The sequence below is a fragment of the Prionailurus viverrinus genome, chromosome A1 (genome assembly GCF_022837055.1).
Source record: "Prionailurus viverrinus isolate Anna chromosome A1, UM_Priviv_1.0, whole genome shotgun sequence".
NCBI classification, from domain to species: domain Eukaryota; kingdom Metazoa; phylum Chordata; class Mammalia; order Carnivora; family Felidae; genus Prionailurus; species Prionailurus viverrinus.
Genome location: NC_062561.1, coordinates 93,433,096 through 93,446,472, shown reverse-complemented (window position 1 = coordinate 93,446,472; position 13,377 = coordinate 93,433,096).

Genomic DNA, 13,377 nt, shown 5'->3' with positions numbered 1-13,377 from the left:
CTTCAGCCAGGTCACGATCTTGCGCTCCGTGAGTTCGAGCCCCGCGTGGGGCTCTGGGCTGATGGCTCAGAGCCTGGAGCCTGTTTCCGGTTCTGTGTATCCCTCTCTCTCTGCCCCTCCCCCGTTCATGCTCTGTCTCTCTCTGTCCCAAAAATAAATAAATGTTGAAAAAAAAAATTTTTTTTTTTTAAATGTTTTGCCTAAAAATATATTTTGCCTGATTAAACACAATTGTCAAAGCAGTACTGAGTAACAGTAGTGATAAGTATATATCTCTGTATTAGTCATAATTTTATTGAAAATGTTTTTTAAATACAATAAGAGTATGTATTTATATAAATAATTTCACCATGTTAAGTAATTGCCTTCTTTTCTATAAGTTTTTATGAGGAATGACTGATGAATCATATCAGTACCTCTAATGTTATATAATATATAAATATAACATTTATCAGTGGCACATTATGATGCAATTACATAATTGTAATTAAACATTTTTTAATATAGTGTATTTGCCTTACTAATGTTGAACTATGCTTGCATTCCTGAATTAAATTTCACTTACTCAGAGATTTTTATTCTAATATTCTATTAAACCTGGCTGGATTGGATAAGCTAACATTTTATTTAAATTTTCACATCAATATTCATAAGTGAAAATGATCTTGAGTTTTCTTGGGGGAGGTATTATTTCCCTTAAGTTTTGGCATTAAAGTTTTGCTGATCTCTTAAAATCAAGAAGCGTCCTTTTTAACATCCCGTAGATTATTTAAGGAAAACAGGAATTACATTTTAAAAATGTTTAGTTAGAATTCAACCATAAAATTATTTCAGTCTACTGCTTCAAAAAGTTGAGATTTCTAATTATCTTTCTCATATCTCCCATGGCTCTGGTTTGTTTGGTGTTTGCAGCTGATGACTCAAAGGCTTTAACACCTGTGGCATCAAATAAAGCTCTCAGCAGGTTTCTTCAAGAAAACTGGTAAAATAAATGACTGGGAAGAGCAAAGTCCCACCAGAAAACCACTGGAGAGTTACTTCACTAACACTGCAAAAGACCATCTTTGGGGACCCCTGGGTGGCTCAGTGGGTTCAGCGTCCGACTCTTGGTTTCAGCTCAGATCATGGTCTCACAGTCATGGGATCAAGCCCACATGGGGCTCTGCATTTTCAACACTTGGGATTCTCTCTTGCCCTATGATCTTATGGTTCGTGAGTTCCAGCCCCATGTCAGGCTCGGTGTTAACAGCTTAGAGCCTGGAGCCTGCTTCAGATTCTTGTGTCTCCCCCTCTCTCTCTGCCCTTCCCCCACTTACGCTCCATCTCTCTCTCCATCTCCCTCTCTCTCTCTCTCTCACTCTCAAAAATAAACAAAAAAAATTTTTAGTGAAAATAAATAAATAATAAACAAATAAAGGTCAGAAAACAAATTTATCATTTCCTCCACAGAAGTCAGTTTTTAAGGTCCTAAAGATATTTCTCTCCATATTTTAATAAGCACCTCCTTTCTAGTCTTTATTCTTCACACCATACAACTTTCCCTCTCTTCCTTCTCAAAGTCTCTCCAGTGGTTTTTTAATCAGGCCACGAAGCCATGCACCCTAATGTCAGTCATTTCCTGCATCACTAGGTTTGTCATTGTATCTTGGGTTCCCTAGCTGGACGCCCACACCAGGCACAGGCTTCTGTCCATTCAGCTCTTACTTGCTTTGACTCATCAGAATCACCCCCCCCACCCCACCCCCAGATTTTCTCACACTCTCTCACAGCAGGGGTTCCTTCCCGGAAATGATCTAATTGCCTCTGATGCAAGCTTTGAACCCCTCCTTGTCGTCAACAAAGTCAAAATTGAATCTGTTGTTGGAGACAGTGAACCACACACGCAGCATGCTGTACCAACCGAAGAGGGGACACAGACCTAAAGGTAAAGACGATATCATCAAGCTCAAAAAAACACAGTTAAGTCACATCAAAAATGGCCAGAAAGACTGTTCGTACTCGGCTCTCCTTCATCTCAGCCCAACAGAGAGGAAAACAGGGACACATACTTTAGGAGGAAAGGCCTTGACATTTTGATCTGGGTGAAAGGAAATAGATTGCTCAGGCTGGTAAGAGGTGGGTTAATGGAATTACATTTCAAATTAACTTCAATTGCTGTACCTGCTCCTCATGGTAGAACCTTAGAATTTTTTTCAAATTGAAGTTTAGTGCAATAGAGACCAATAACCCAATTTTGAAAAAAAAAAATCTTTCAACACTAAAAGCAAGAATAATATGGCTCCTTCTGGGAATATTGCCTATTTCCCAGGAGACAAAAGAAAATGAAGGATTGTATTGCAAATCTTTTTTAAAAAAATAACTGAGGGGCACCTGGGTGGCTTAGTCAGTTGAAAGTCTGACTTCGGCTCAGGTCATGATCTCATGGTTCATGAGTTCGAGCCCTGCATCGGGCTCTGTGCTGACAGCTCAGAGCCTGGACACAGATTCTGTTTCTCCCTCTCTCTCTCTCTGCCCCTCCACTGCTCATGCTCTATATCTCTGTCTCTCTCTCTTCCTTTCAAATATAAAAAAAACATTAAAAACAATTTTTAAATACTAACTTGTATGAGGATAAGGACAAAAGTTGCCTTTCCTGAGGAAATTTCTGGGCTTCATCTGTACTTCATCTTTACTCGGATGATTCTGCCCTTTTGCATCTGATACATGCTTCTCTCACTTGGAACATGTGCTAGAGTTACTGTATACCAAATATTCATTGTCTTGCCCAGCATGTCCTAGCCTCCTTTGTGGTGATGCTGGGGTCATGTGACTTGGTTTAATCAATGGGCTGTGAGCTGAAGAATCACCTGTGAACTGAGTCACTTAGAGGTGACTTGAGCTTATCACCCAAAGTGTGGAGCCTGCTTTGGATTACCCAAACTTTGGTTACCAAGTTACCAACATGGTAACTTCCTTTCCACTAGAAAACTAGTCCGAGTATAAGATCACCATGCTGGTGTCGGGGATCAAGAGTCAGACACTTTACCAATTTGACTGAGCAACCCAGGAGCCCTGCAGATGGTGAAGTTTTTGAGGAGAGGGGTTCTGACAATGATTCATCGGTTTGCCTCTAGGGCAAAGCCCAGCCCACTGCCTATGTATCAATACTCACTGAATAATTACTCTTTGGATATTTATCAGAGGCTGTATCAATGTTTGCATATATCCAAGGGACCACTAAACAATTTAAAGGGTCAATGAGAAATGCTTCAGTCATACTGGAAATCAGTTTGACATTATCTCCTATAGATAAACAACCATATAATTCCTGTGGCCCAGAAATGTCAATCTTATGAATATATTCCCAAGAGAAACAATATGCATATGTGTGATAGAATTCCCATTCAAGAATATTTGTAGCAGCAGGGCGCCTACGTGGCTCAGTCACTTAAGCATCCGACTCTTGATCTCAGTTCAGGTCATGATCTCACAGTTCATGGGTTCAAGCCCTTCATCAGGCTCTGCACTGACAGAGTGGAACCTGCTTGAGATTCTCTCTCTCCCTCTCTCTCTTCCTCTCCCCCACTCATGCTCTTGCTCTTTCTCTAAAAATAAATAAATAAACTTAAAAAAGAGAGAGAGTATTTGTACCAGCATTGTTCACTACAGAAAGAACCTACAGTGAATAGTGATCTTCCATTGGAGAGCTGATGACTATAATATAGTTCATTTGAGAGAAGTTGAAACAACCTGACTATAGTGACCCAAAAAATATGGCTGGATCTTGGCAATGGAATATTATTTAAAAAATTATTTCCCAAGAAATTACATATAGCATGATATTCCTTTTTATAAAGTTAAACACTAAGCATGTATATAGGTGTTTCAACATGTATGTGTAATCCACATGGAAGTGATAGCTATGTATTTCACAAAGAGGAAGGCAGGTTAATGATAAACACATAACTAAAGATAATAATTAGGTTGGATTAAGGGAGGCAAAGGGATTGAGGACATTTGGTTAGGGGCCTGTCACTCTCTCTGAGGTCTTAGCTTTTGCTTTAGGTTCTGGATTCAAGATGCTCACTGATTTTAGATAGATAGTTATGGACCAAAAATGGACATGTGATTTGAACCCTTACTACTGTGATTAATCCAGGTCTGAGCCTTTGGTCTAAAGGAAAAATAACATTAAGGAAGCCCAATGGATTTTCAGGCCAAAACAATGGAGGCAAAACTTGTTTCTCTATCCCTCCAGAGGTACACCAAATACACACTTGGGTACTCTAGGTTTAAATATCAAAGGGGAAATTAGCTATTCTCTGCTAATGTTGGTAGCTTTGGGAGAGATAAATAAGGAACTATTCTAGGTGACCCAAAGAATACAACTGGTAAACCATACCCAATTGAAGGAAAACAATGGATTTTCACACCCAAACAGGAGAAAATTATCTATGATCCATTGGAGGGCTGTTTATGTACCTACAAACACATACCGCCCACCTAGAGAGGGCAAGTTTGAACAGAACAGTTCAAATCAAGCAGGCCTTAAATGCAACTCCACTTCTCATTTTACATCCCCGACACCAGCATGGTGATCTTATACTCGGACTAGTTTTCTTCTCTGACCATGTTGGTAACTTGAGCTTATCACCCAAAGTTTTTATACCCTAGTTTCTCCATCAACTTTTGCGAGCCTTAGGAAATAGACGAAAATACCAGTACGGTGTCTGATACCTGATAGTTTTCCAAGAGATGTTGATTGGATTTAATCTCAAAGTAGACAAAAAAGCAAAGATTATTGAGATGCACATTCAGTGATGTTCCAGGCAAGCTGCAAGGTGATGATACAGATCTAATTCCTTAACAAAGGAATAGCTAAGTCTCCCCCGTCCCCCTTTCCCTAAGTCTGTGCATCTGGAACCACAGAAAAAGAACTATGGATAGACATTGGCAATCCATATGTGTAGTTTAGAGGCTTTCTATTAAGTAATCGAAGTTTGCGTATAGAAGATCTGGAGTTTCAGAGTAATTATTTTGTTCTATTTGGCACTGTTATAATGAAGGTAATGAATTTCATCTTCATTTTTGTGCTAGAGTTCCATTAAAACATTTACTAAAATTAGGGAATTTTTAAGCCATGGAAATTTAATTGCATTAATTATCCTTGCTCACCCTCAAATGTTTTATAATGAAACTAAATAATGGATGCAATAATGAAGCAAAGGACAAGTTAGATTTGCATATTTTATAAACATGCTCAGGAGAGTAGCTGTGCTATTTTACTGGGAATGGTAGTTAGGTTAATCATGTGTTGATGAAAGAGAGAGCCAATTTACTTGGGGGCAGGGAGGGGCACAGAGGGGTGACTTTGAAATGATGTCCTGGGTATCTTCCTTTGCTCTTAAGAGACAGAAGAGGAGAAAACACAGCTCTCAGAGTAACATTCACATTTGCAGAGAAGTTAATTGTGAAACTTTGAGCAGTGTCTTCATTGTCCCCCAGGTGGGTCGTAAATATGTTTAATTCACTGAGTGCAAATCTAGACAGATTAAAAAACTCCTTTCCAAGCTTTAGCTCATAAAATATCCTGAACTTGCTTTATGATATGAAGACCATCTTTAAAAGAATGGAAGAGACCAGGGCAGTGGACCAGTGTTTGCTCCTCAGTCCATCCCAAGGAGGCAAACTTCTCCCTAGGTTGGCATCCTGCTAGGACCCCTAGATACTACGCTTTAGGGTAAACAGAATGTTGTCATTGCCCACTGTTCCCACCCCTCTTTTCTCCACGATCCCCAGCCCCTTAACACACACAAACCGAGACAGCAGATCCCTGATCACTGTGAAGTTAGTAACACAGTGCATTTTGGCTGGATCCAAACCCCACCTCACTGCGTGAGGGAACTGTGAATAAAGAAATCCCCTCATTCTTCCATAATGTTTTTTCTTTGATACAATCAAATAACAAGGCCCTGGGAAAGAAAGAAAATGGTGTTTGAGCACAAAAGAATATACTATATGAAATACCTGACTGAATCTTAGAATTTAAGTAGAAACTACCTATCTGCCCTTCAGCCCAATCTGTTTGTTGGAGAAGGGAAATTTTCCATCACACACGTGGACAAAGGGCAAGGTGAAGGTCAGCCCTCTCTGTTCACTGGAAATTCTGATTGTGCATACTTTGAGGGCGAGAGAAAACAATTGCATGTAACCTATGAAAAATATTGCCAAATAAAGTAAAGATTCAGGAGGTAAAAGACACTTCAGAAAATAATTTAGAGTAGGACTCAAAAAAAAAAACTTCAGGAACTGTTGACATCTTCAATAACATTCAAGCTACATGGTCACTATGAAGTAAAAGGCTACTGTTATAAATAATGACTGAGGCAAAAAGTAAAAAGTCAAATGGATGGGATCAAGATGGATTGCCTGGGTGGCTCAGTCAGTTGAGCGTACGACTTTGGCTCAGGTCATGATCTCATGGTTCGTGGGTTTGAGCCCGCATCAGGCTCTGTGCTGACAGCTCGGAGCCTGGAGCCTGCTTTGGATTCTGTGTCTCCTTCTCTCTTTGTTCCTCCTCTGCTCATGCTCTGTCTCTCTCTCTCTCAAAAATAAATAAAGATTAAAAACAATTTTTTAAAAAGATGGATTGCTTACAAAAACAATAATGCTATAGCCAAGTTAAAGTTCATCTTGGAGACTGTAACAAGAAGTAGACATTCTAAGGAGATGTACATCACTGAAGTGTCTGAAAAACTCAAGAGGCTTCTCAGAACTCAGCAGCATGAGACACAATTAGAATAATGCAAGGGGATGGGGCACCTGGGTGGCTCAGTCGGTTAAGCCTCTGACTTTGGCTCAGGTCATGGTCTCATGGTTCCTGGGTTCAAGCCCTGCATCGGGCTCTGTGCTGACAGCTTGGAGCCTACTTCAGATTCTGTCTCCCTCTCTCTCTGCCCCTCCCCTGCTCTCTCCTTGTCTCTCAAAAATAAATAAACAATAAAAATTTTTTTTTTCCAAAGGAAAGCAATATGCTAATGTGAAAAGATTCCTGATGGTTACCATTGACTACTTAGTTATGTTTTCAAATGAAATCTTTATAATTTATAAAGGAAGAGAAAGGACTACTGCATGATTTAAGGTGGACCATTAGTTTTTAAGGATTTTATAATGCTAATTTAGAATTAAATTTAACGTAATAACTCAGGACCAGTAGGGTTGACGATATACCCTGTTCCTATTTCCAGCTGAGACTAGACCATTAATTCTCTATTCAGGGCAGCCTCTTAGCTTAATGGTTCACTTTGATATGCCCTGTTCTACTTCAACTCAAAACACAGATTCTCAGTGAAATTAAAGATACTGGGATTCCCACAAGTTTTGTACTATTATTTATCTTTGGGATATCAGTACAAGATTAAAAGTATTTAAAAAGTGAAATCAGTGGATTAAAATTGTATTTTTCACGAATTCAATACTTGGAACTCAATTAACTTAAATATATTTTTGCCAACTCAGATGCTAATGGCCTCAAGTCCTCAGTCCTTTCCTACAGATCTACTTGTAACAGCCTAATGCCAAGTACATGGTATTAACAGAAAAACAAGGCATTTCATGGGATGGTAGAAATTGGAAAAGAGAACTATGAAGGGATTAAGTCATCCACTTATGGACATGGCCCTGGAGTATTCACCTTTCCTAATTGCACAAAATTCAACAAAGCAACCTAGCCTAAATTTTCTGTTAATTGGCTGTCACAGCTTTTAAACCATAACTGGTAAACTTAATTCACACTGGGTGAGAAAAATATTAGAAGCAAAAGCCTAATAAATGTGACCATGGTGGTCACTGTCAGCATATCTGATCACAGTGTCACCTACCATCAGTGGCACACATGGAAAATCAAAGCACAGACCCATTTCCCCAGGAAACTTTAAAACAAAGGCATCCCTACTCTTTGGGTTTATTGTGTCAATATCTCTCGGAAATGAAGAATCCGACCGTAGCTCTAAACTTACTCTTCAAAACTTGTTTCAGAACTACATTCAAAGGAGAAAACTAACTGCCAATCCAGCTCAAAAGAATTCAACCTCTTAGTTGTATTTTTTGTTTAAGTTTATTTATTTTTTGAGAGAGAGAGAGAGAGAGAAAGAGAGAGAGAGAGAGAGAGAGAGAATGAACCAGCAGGGGAGGGGCAGAGAGAGAAGGGGACAGAGGATCCGAAGCGGGCTCTGCACTGACACCAGAGAGCCTGATGTGGGGCTCAAATTCACCAACCTTGAGATCATGACCTGAGCTGAAGTCGCAACTTTAACTGACTGAGCCACCCAGGTGCCCTGGGTTCCATCTTTTTTTCAACCTCTACCCTTGTTTCTGGCTCTAAATGGGTCTTCTTTCCCTGTTCCCTCTGCCTCAAATGGCCCCATGTTTCAAGGGTCCCACTGCTTCTTTTCCACTAGTACCATAATAGTAATTAGACTTCTTCCGCTAACTAAATATGAACAAAACAAGGTTATTTTGCTTTGCTTAAAAAAAATTTATATATTTAACTGATGCCTCCACATCCCCATTCGCTACATCAATTAACGGCCAACAGAATTAAGGAAAGGCCTTTTCTAAATTCAAAAGACTTGAAACAACTCTAAGAACTTGCAGATGAAACACAAGAGTGTAGGAGGTGGTAAAGATAAAGGTGTACAGCAGGGACTTATAGGGAAAGGGGGGAGGTAACTATGCCAGCAGAAATGTACCTGCAGTGTTTGAATACTAAGTCAAGAGCTCCTAAATAGCAAAATCAAGAGAAGAAAATGGAAAAGGTTATTGCAGAAATCTTAAGAGATGGTAAAGAAAACAAGCTAGTGGTTCACATTTTCCAGGAATCAAAATTCTACAGAGAAGCCATCACCATCGTGTGAATTCTATGAAAATGAGCACTGAGTAACACAATGGAAAATATTTTCATCTCAAGTCTAAGAAAGGATCAGTAAATCTGTTTTCATTTCTAGAGCAATCATCTATTTAAAAAAATATTTTTTTTTATGTTTTTATTTTTGAGAGAGAGACAGAGTATGAACACAGGAGGGGAAGAGAGAGAGGGAGACACAGAATCTGAAGTAGGCTCCAGGCTCTGAGCTGTCAGCACAGAGCCCGACGTGGGGCTCAAACCCCTGGACTATGAGATTGTGACCTGAGCTGAAGTTGGTCACCCAACCAACTGACCTGCCCAGGCTCCCCAATCATTTATTTTTAAAGCTTGACTTTTTCTATTTTTTAATTAACTAATTCAATACTTGATGCAGTGACTTAAATAATCAAGAAAATCAAATTATTTTCTCTTTGAACTATTATATTTCATTGTTATTTTCAGAAAATGTATTTTGGGGGTGCCTGGGTAGCTCAGTAGGTTAAGCCTCCCACTCTTAGTTTTAGCTCAGGTCATGATCCCATAGTTCGTGGGTTCCAGCCCCACATCGGGCTCTGTGCTGTGCAGAGCCTGCTTGGGATTCTCTCTCTCTCTCCCTCTCTCCCTCTCTCTGCCCCTCTCCTGATTGTTCTCTCTCTCTCTTTTTAACATTATTAAAAAAATAAAAATATTTTTTAATATGTAAATATTAGGTTAACATGCCATGACACCGATAATTTATTGCTGTTACTGCCTTTTGTGTTTGACAGTAAAAAATCCTAACATTTGTAAAGAGATCCCTAAGTGACAGATTTTATGTGTAAAAAAAAGAAAGCTATAATATGAATCTTACATCAATCATATAAACCCAAAAGTCATTTTTTTTCCTTGTGTATGACTGACAACATTCTGCACTTTCTGAACCCCAAATAAAATAATGAAGAAAGTACAGGGTGGAAAATCATGAATGTATAATTTCCAAGTAAGAAGTTGAGTAAGAAAGCTCCATTGACAAACAAAAATGGAGTAACATAAAGGAAATTATCAAAATATAAATTCCAGGCATTATACTGCTATTTGATCTGTGTTTTGATTTAAAAAAATAATAATAAAATAAACTTTTTCTAATTGTTGACAGTTACCGGGACTTCTGCCAGAAGTAGAATAATACAATATCAGGATTTTATTTCAAAGAATGAGATAGGTGGTTACATGTTATACATTTTGAGCTGACTGCCTTTTAAGTTTCTTTGCTTGAGAACATTTTTAAAAGTTGAAATGCTGTCACTAAACTTACTTTTATTATTTTGGTAAATGCAATATTCAAGATTTTCTCTCATGCTCCAATGCTAATAAACTATATAGAAGTATAGTTTGTTTCCATCACCCAACAGAACCTGAAAAGTAATTCACATGTTCCTTATTTTGACACTTATAAGGAGAAGGGGCTCTGTGTTTATTCATTTTTCAGTGAAACAGAACTTGATTTTAAAGAAGCTTTCTGAAAGGACATCTCAAGACTGGAACTCTATTGTTCCAACACAGTGTATATCTGAACTTCAAACCTCTTAATTACTTACATAAAAATGTATTTTGGGGGCGCGTGGGTGGCTCAGTCAAACATCCAACTTTGGCTCAGGTCATCATCTCACTGCTCACAGGTTCGAGCCCCACATCAGATTCTGTGCTGACAGCTCAGAGCCTGGAGCCTGCTTTGGATTCTGTGTCTCCCTCTCTCTCCTCCCCTCCTCAGCTCATGCTCTGTCTCTTTCTCTCAAAAATTAATAAACGTTAAAAAAAATTTTAATGCATTTCCTTGTTTTTTATCCTTCCCCAAATTACAAGCATATATCAATGGGAATTCTACAAAGGCTTGTGACCTCTTCCTCTTCCCCCTCCCCTTCCTCCCTTCCTCCCTCCCTTCCTCCTTCTCCAATACTTCCTCCTCTTCCTCCATCATCATCATCATCATCATCATCATCATCATCACCATCATCATCATCATCCTCAGTGTCTGGCACACTGTATCCACTCAAATGTCTACTGAATGAATGAATGGATGGATCACCAAATGCCCATCTACTATGTTTCAAGAACTAGGCTTCATACATACTTTTCACAGGTACCTCACCTGTACATGTTTTTTTGTTTGCTTGCTTTAAATGTTTATTTATGTATATTGAGAGAAAGAGAGAGAGAGAAAGCCCTAGCAGGGGAGAGGCAGAGAGAGAGAGAGAGAGAGAGAGAGAGAGAGAGAGAGAAAATATCCCAAGCTGACAGTGCAGAGCCCAAGGCAGGGCTAGATCCCACAGTGACATCATGATCTGAGCCAAGAGTCAGACACTTAACTGACTGAGCCATCCAGGCACCCCTCACTTGTACATGTTTTATGTTTAAGAGCCACTACGACCTTGCAGGTTAGGAATTCTAATCCTCATTTACACAAGAGGAGAAAGGTATGTGGAAGTTCATTCAAAAACACTATCATACAGCCCAGAGTGGAAAGAACTATGTTTCATAGGTTTGTGTAGGTTTTTTCCCCAGGTTCTGAGACAGATAAGGATTCTGAGGGGCCTGCCTGGAAACACTTATCTTGGCATGAGGTTGCCCTAGGCCCTCATCTTAAAAATTCAAACTATTTCAGAAGGAAATCTCCTTGAATATCTGCCTGCCTGCCTGTAGTTTTCTTTTCTGAGGCACTTCTTTTACAGAATAGGAATTTGCAGAAAACGTCAGGCCCCCTCCGATAACCCATTTCTCTAGCCCATCTGGCAGGTGCTTCACACAACCAGGGAGCCAGAAGCCACAAGCCTGAAACAAGCTTCAGAGCCCAGTTTATAACCAGCCTTGTTCCTGCAAAGACCAGACCAGACCAGACCAGTCAGAGCCACAGTGAACCCCATGTCTGACCTATCACTAACTTCCCCTCTCATTGTAATGCTAACAACCACACCCAGGGGTGGACACTTACCTTGCAAACGAAACTCGAGGTAGGAAGCAGCAGGCTCTGTCAAATGCACCTGTGCACCCACTTTCCTGGGATTCCCCCCCCCTTATGCTTAGAAGTTACGTCTTCCCAGCCTCAGACTCTTTGAGACGTTCACTGGCTACAGCTCAAGCAGCAACAGGGTATCCCTCTTCCTAAGGCTGTCTCCCTCATGCCCGGGCTTGCAATAAACACTACCCACCTTGTGTCTGTTTCTACACGGACCAAGAACCCTGAGGTCCTTAAGGGTTCCAAATTTCTCTTTTTTTCTACTAAGGCTGCTACTGAAAGTATGAAGGTACATAGGGTAAATTTTCTAATTCAATGAAAAACTCTGTCAAGTGCAAGGCACAATGATCTGTGTGTTCTGGAGGACAAAAAGAGGAATGGCCATGGGCTCTCCCCTCAAGGAGTCTGCAGTCTACTGGGAACACAGCTGGGGGGGACAACTCATGATGTTGTTATGGTGGAAGCCAGAAAGAGGTACTGGCGGAAGACTGTAGTACAGAGCCCCCTGGAGGCAGGAGGGGATGAGAACATTGTCTCTGACAGGAAGAGGGTGCAGGAATGCTTCGTGGATTAGGAGTAAATGGGTCTTGAAGGTCACACACAGTTTGAGAGGGAACAACATTTTTAGCAGAGGGAATAGCAGAAACAAAATCAAGGAGGTAGGAAGATACTGTACGTTTCTCATTCACACTTGCATGCATGCATATATTCATTCAGTAACTTAGTAAATGCATGCATTTTTTAATTTATTTTGAGAGAGAGAGAGAGACAGCTGAGGAGAGGCAGAGAGAGAAGCAGAGATAAAGGCAAAGAGAAAGAATCCCAAGCAGGCTCCACGCTGTCCGTGCAAAGCCCGAGGTGGGAGTAGATCCTTCAACCTTGGGATCATGACCTGAGCCAAAACCAAGAGTCAGATGCTTAACTGACTGAGCCACCCAGGTGACCCTCATTCAAAAACTTATTGACTGCTATAACTGTTGGGCATATTGCAAGCTGGACAAAGTCTCTGCCTAAACAGCCCTGCGTTCGAGAGGTAAATTGAGTAAAATACCATGGAAACAAAACAATAAAACAAAACTGTCAAAGAGCAATAAGAAATCTGTTTTGGATTGAGTGATCAGGGAAACGAACAGGTTAAAGGGAAAGAAATTCAGTAGTGTCTGCAACAACTAGATACCCACCTGTGATTTGACTTGGCTGTCCTCCTTTACACAAGAAGAGTTGTTCAAGAATGTCTATTATTAACAGTAGCAACAACAAAATAGGCATCATCTTAGTAAGTACCAGCCACCATGAAAGATTATACAGCTGTTAAAAAAAAAAATTTTTAATAGGGGCACCTGGGTGGCTCAGTTGGTTGAGAGTTCGACTTCGGCTCAGGTCACTATCTCACACTCCGTGAGTTCAAGCCCCACATCGGACTCGGTGCTGACAGCTCAGAGCCTGGAGCCCGCTTTGGATTCTGTGTCTCCCCCTCGCTGTCCCTCCCCTGCTCATGCTC